At 43.0% G+C, this 6000-nt stretch overlaps 1 long non-coding RNA gene across 1 annotated transcript in view; it reads left to right on the forward strand.

Moving 5' to 3' along the window:
• Nucleotides 1-4040, forward strand: part of LOC136317498 (uncharacterized) — a 48275-nt gene extending 44235 nt beyond the window's left edge. The window contains exons 4-5 of the long non-coding RNA XR_010727883.1: nt 2555-2713; nt 3882-4040. This is a non-coding gene — a long non-coding RNA (uncharacterized lncRNA). The remainder of the gene's footprint in view (nt 1-2554; nt 2714-3881) is intronic.
• Nucleotides 4041-6000: the final 1960 nt, after the last annotated feature.

A 6000-nucleotide genomic window follows, 5' to 3' on the forward strand; every position in this document is an offset into this window, starting at 1 on the left:
CCTCTGTTTCCCTCACTCCCAACTACAAACCTAATCATGTCACTTCCGCTGCCTCAGCTGTTCCTTATTGTTCTCCGGCTGAAGTTCAAAGTGCTGCGTGAGTTGGCCGCTCTGCTTGTCCCCCTGATGCATCTAGACTTGTCTGTCTCTCCAGCTTCCACGTACTTCCACATGTTGTTTCTTCTACCAAGGCACTCTTTCCTCCACTCTTACTCATTCGTAGATTAAGTTCTGCTGCTACTGTCTCTAGGAGGACTTCTTGAACAGTGCCTCCGCCCCCACCCCCACCCCCACCCCCACCCAGATCTGGGTTAGGAGACCTTTCAAAATGTTCCCACAGCATTCTCGCCTTCTCCCTTTCCAACATCCCTCACACTCAAGTACAGTTGCCAGCTAGCTAACTTGCACCCCTCCTTCCATATAGCACGAGGCTATACCACGAACTCCCTGAGGGCAGAGACGCATTATCCACCAAATCCCCTGGGGCCAAGCCCAGAGCATGGCACATTTTTGGCAATTAGTGAACGTTTGTTAAAAGATGCATCCTGAGCACCTGGAGATGCTTTTCTAAGTACTGTGCCTCTGCATCTTTTTCTGTTAAACAAGAATGAGAAGTCTGACATGACAATGAGAAGTTTGATAGAAGTTTGACAGAGAGAGGTCCAGCATGGAGTAATTAATGATAATAAGGAGAAAGGAGGAAGCAGTTTTCCTTCCCTCGTCCCTTAGGCCTATGGCTTCACACTCAGTTACCTGGAATTCTTGGCTAATGGAAGAAAGGTTTATTGTTTTGGTATCGTCTCCTGTGTACCCCATGGGATCCCTGATTGTTGAGAGCAGAGCACGGACAGCTTGCTGGGAGGGAAAATCCCATATTATGAGAAGCTGTTGCAATGACCAAATGTCTGGCTGGCATGAAAAAGGGATACAGCTGTCCTAGGATGCTGGAAGCAGACTCTTGAGAAAAGAAAGGAGGAAAAAAGGGCAAAAAACAGGGTAAGCTGCTCCTAGCAGTTGACAAGCGACAGAGAAGATGCCCATTCAAAAGTCCTCTATACCAGCAGGAAGTCATACTCTCCCAAGATGATCTCAGCATTCTGCTCTGAGAAGGGCACAAAGCTGTGTGTACACCCGTCCCTTACCATTTTATCTTTTTATTATCAAACTATGTTATATATAAATCTTCATGTTCCAAAATGTATTGTACTCTTTTTCTGTTTTGCAATTGGATGGCACACTGGCCCAAGAGCTGGCTGTACTATGGAGCTGAGGTTGTACAGAAGCGACAATAGCCTGACCAGGCGGTGGCACAGTGGATAGAGCTTTGGACTGGGATGTGGAGGACCCAGGTTCGAGACCTGGAGGTCGCCAGCTTGAGCGTGGGCTCATCTGGCTTGAGCAAAACGCTCACCAGCTTGGACCCAAGGTCGCTGGCTCGAGCAAGGGGTTACTTGGTCTGCTGAAGGCCCACAGTCAAGGCACATATGAGAGAGCAATCAATGAACAACTAAGGTGTCGCAAGGAAAAACTGATGATTGATGCTTCTCATCTCTCTTCATTCCTGTCTGTCTGTCTCTATCTATCCCTCTCTCTGACTTTCTGTCCCTGTTAAAAAAAAAAAGAAGCGACAATAACCAAGTGTTTTTCAGTATGAAAGGTACTATTTCATCATGAAAAAACTATTGAGCTGCTAAAAGTGGACCAAACACATTTTCATTACTGTTTCATTTTAGGAAATGGTCTACCACATTTCAGCCCTATGTAAGGCAAATTGCAATGGTGCTCTCCTGATAAGGCTTCCTGAAACCTCAGTCTAAGGAGCAGTATATCTGTGTTCGGATAGGTGTTATTTGGCAAATTCAGTGACTTCTAGGGCTTAATTTTGGGGACGAACTTGGAGAATCTTTTGACATATATACTTTCCTGAGCCAAACTGCCCCATATTGCCTATCCCACTTATTGCTATAGGAGGTGATTTGAAGGGTACCTCGAAGATGCAGGTTGTGTCCCTAATTTGAGGAAATTCCCAGAGCATTAGCTCTTTTTCAGAAGTTTTTGGGTGAAAAGTTGTGTGTGTGTGAGTGTGCGCGTGTGTTAAATAAATAAAAGGCATATGCCTTTTAAAAAATCTGCTGATGAGGACCCAGGAGTTTCAGCTGGTTCTCCAAGGAGCAAGGCTGCATCTTTCTGCTGTGTGTGTTTTTCTTTTCAGGGTCATCTTTAACTTCCAATGATGTGACAGTTTACTTGAAGGTGAGGGCTTAACTTCTGGTGCTGAGTGAGCACTGCTGGCTCAGGCGAGAAGCCCGTTTGCCCTTTAGACTCAAGAAGACATGCATAGTAAGTGTGGGTAGTAGTAGGCGGTGGCAGTGTCACAGTCCTTCACTCAACTGGAGGGAGAAAGAAGAATAAAATGGCAGATGACTTACACATGTTCAATGTTCTCCTAAGACCTAAGACTTTTGGAGAATGATTGGTGTAATTAAGCCTGATGCTTTAAAGATTATCTTTCCTTTAAAAAAATTTTTTTTAATTTTATTGATTGATTTTACAGAGAGAAGAGGGGAGAGAACAAGAAGTATCAAGTCATAGTTGCTTCACTTTAGTTGTTCGTTGATTGCTTGAGGTATGTGCCTTGACCGGGCAAACCCAGGATTTTGAACCAGCGACCTCAGCATTCCAAGTCAATGCCTTATCCACCATGCTGCCACAGGTCAGGCTCCCCTTCCTTCTTTTTATTGAATATTTCAGACATGGGTTTTGAAAACAAAGATTGGGGTATTTAAATTTGAGGGGAGCTTTTAGAGAGGTTAACTGAAATCCTCCCAGACCTCAAAAACAAACCAGATATCAGCACCAGGATCTGCCTCTGTTGCTAGGCTCTCTGTTTAGTGTCCAGGGCATAAGAGAGAAGTGGGGCTCCAGCCAGGAAAGATGTATCGACTAGCAGCCAGGTATGCAGCATTTCTCTCCTGCTCAACCCTCAGAATCCTTACTCATCCCACCAGGCACCGGAGAGTAATCCACTAGGTGTGCAGGACAGTTTCATTAAGGTTTCCACAGACTTTGCACTGACTTTCCTAACTCTGAAACATTCTTTTTTGGAGATTATAAGGACCACATCACATCTTTCCTAAAAAGTAAATTGTTTTTTGCTTTTACTCCTACTCATGAATATCTTATTTCACTCGTTTGGGAATGGTGATCATTCGTGCTATGTAGAGGTGCGAAGCCTTTACATAACAGAAAGGCAACAGAACTTGGAAAGATAAATACCTATTTACTGTTTGGAACTGATCGCTTTCCAATAAATCACATGTGCACTCAACAAACATTTATTGAGTGCAAATCATATGAGTGCTAGAGATCCAACAGTGAATGAAACAGATGAACACTGTGCCGTCCTGTAGCTTAGTGGGGTAGTATCGTACAGCTAACTCTCAAACAGTGTGGGGGTGAGGGGTGCCAACACCCCCACACAGGAAAACAGTGGGCATATTTTAAACTATTTATAACCATCCTAAAGATATAAAGGCTTGTGCATTTGTTTAGCTAAAAAACCCAACATTATCATTTGAAAATATATACACTTTAGTTTGATACAGATATTGTATCTGAGTTTATAAATATATCAGTATAGATTTGGTTTGGGGATTGACTCTGTTCCTATAATAACCGTCATGCTTTTTCCCTGACATCCTGTAATATACTGTGACTGGGTGATTACCTTTTAAAGTTATTATGCAATTTATGATGTTACACATTGCATTAATTTAAAATTCTGCCACTCTGGAAGCCAGACGGATCTGGACTCATCTTGGTTAGCTTCTTTTTTTTTTTTTTTTTTTAAGTTTTTTTTTTACTTTATTTATTCATTTTAGAGAGGAGAGAGAAAGGGAGAGAGAGAGAGAGAGACAGACAGAGAAGGTGGGGAGAAGCTGGAAGCATCAACTCCCATATGTGCTTTGACCGGGCAAGCCCAGGGTTTCGAACCGGCGACCTCAGCATTTCCAGGTCGACGCTTTATCCACTGCGCCACCACAGGTAAGGCCTTGGTTAGCTTCTTACTGACTGAACAATTTGGGGAAACTTTTGAAATTTCTGATCTAGGTTTTTTGGGGTTTTGTGTGTGTGTGTGTGTGTGTGTGTGTGTGTGTGTGTGTTTTTAATCTGAAGGGCTGTTATAAAGAAAAAAAATGGATAAAGTATTGTAGTTACTAAAATAAAGTGGACAGGCAATAGATGTCAGTGCCCTTCTCCCCACTATCATTTTTATACTCTCAACATAATGGAATAATCATGATATAGCTACATAAAATATTTTTTTCCCTTAAGCTCAAACCCATTAAAGTCCAATCAGGCACAAAGATGCATGGGAACTCATAGAAATGTTACTGTGCAGGGCTGAATGTAACTATGAGCATGAGAAGAGGTGAGGAAGTGCTGAAGTCAGCTCTAGAAAACATTGCCTGAAACCACCTCTGCATACAGGATGACCTGAGCTTGCACCAACTGAAATCGGGCTCAAAAGATAACCTGTTTGTAGGATGGAGTATCAATCAAAGAAAACATCAATGTTTAGAATATAAGAAAAATCAGAAAAACAAGAACATAGAAGCAAAATGAGAAGAACATGCTAGAGTGCCTATTTTAATAAACTCTGAGAGAGAGGATGTACAGGAGCATTCCAAATTAAAGTGAACGTGTACATTCCGCATGTGCACTTCATATCAGTCTCGGAAGATGAACTGGCCCATGTGCTTTTCAACTGAGATAACTCAGAGAAGTTACTCTGGGATGTCAGAACGACTGAGCTCGAGAATGTATGTATGTATGTATGTATGTATGTATGTATTTTACTTTTTATTTAATTTACTGGGGTGGTATTAGTTAATAAAATGATATAGGTCTCAGGTGTACAATTCTATTATACCTTATCTGTACATTGTATTGTGTGTTCACCGCCCTAAGTCAAGTCTCCTTCTGTCGCCATTTATCCCCCTTTTCTTTACCTTTTTCTTTATCCCCTCAACTCTCCTTCCCTCTGGTAATACCTATTCTGTTGTCTGTGTCTATGAGTTATTTTTTATTTTTTATTTTTTTGTGTGTGTGTATGTATGACAGAGACAGACAGAGAGAGGGACAGATAGGGACAGACAGGGAGGGAGAGAGATGAGAAGTACCAATTCTTTGTTGCGGCAACTTAGTTATTCATTGGTTGCTTTCTCATATGTGCCTTGACTGGGGGGGCTACAGCTGACCGAGTGCCCCCTTGCTCAAGCCAGTGACCTTGGGCTTAAGCTAGTGAGCCTTGTTCAAACCAGATGAGCCCATGCTCAAAGCCAGAGACCTCAGGGTTTTGAACCTGGGTCCTCCGTGACCCAGTCCAAACTCCATCCACTGGGCCACCGCCTGGTCAGGCTGAGTTATTTTTTCTTAATCCTTTCACCTTTACCACAGTCTAGCTATGAGGCTGTTTCTATTTTGTCTGTTAGTTTATTTTATTCATTAGATTCCACATATGAGTGAAACAATATGGTACTTGTCTTTCTCTGACTGGCTTATTATTACTATTTTTTAGGTGAGAAGAGGGGAGATAGTGAGACAGACTCTCCCGTGTGCCCTGACAGGGATCCACCTGGCAACCCCATGTGGGGCCAATGCTCAAATCAATGAAGCTATTTTTAGCACCTGAGGCTGATGCACTCCAAGGGAGCTATCCTCAGTACTCAGGGGCCATGCTTGAATCAGTTGAGCCACTGACTGTGGGAGGGGAAGATGGAGAAAAGGGGAAAGGGAGGGGGGAGAAGCAGTTGGTCACTTCTGTGTGCCCTGACCAGGAATCGAACCCAGGACATTCATATGCCGGGCTGACACTCTATCCACTGAACCACCCACCAGGGCTATACCATAGCCTTTTTATCAACTCATTTATTGATGGGCACTGGGGCTGCTTCCAAATCTTGGCTATTATAAATAATGCTGCAGTGAACATAGGGA

The sequence above is a fragment of the Saccopteryx bilineata genome, chromosome X (assembly GCF_036850765.1).
Source record: "Saccopteryx bilineata isolate mSacBil1 chromosome X, mSacBil1_pri_phased_curated, whole genome shotgun sequence".
Lineage (NCBI taxonomy): Eukaryota > Metazoa > Chordata > Mammalia > Chiroptera > Emballonuridae > Saccopteryx > Saccopteryx bilineata.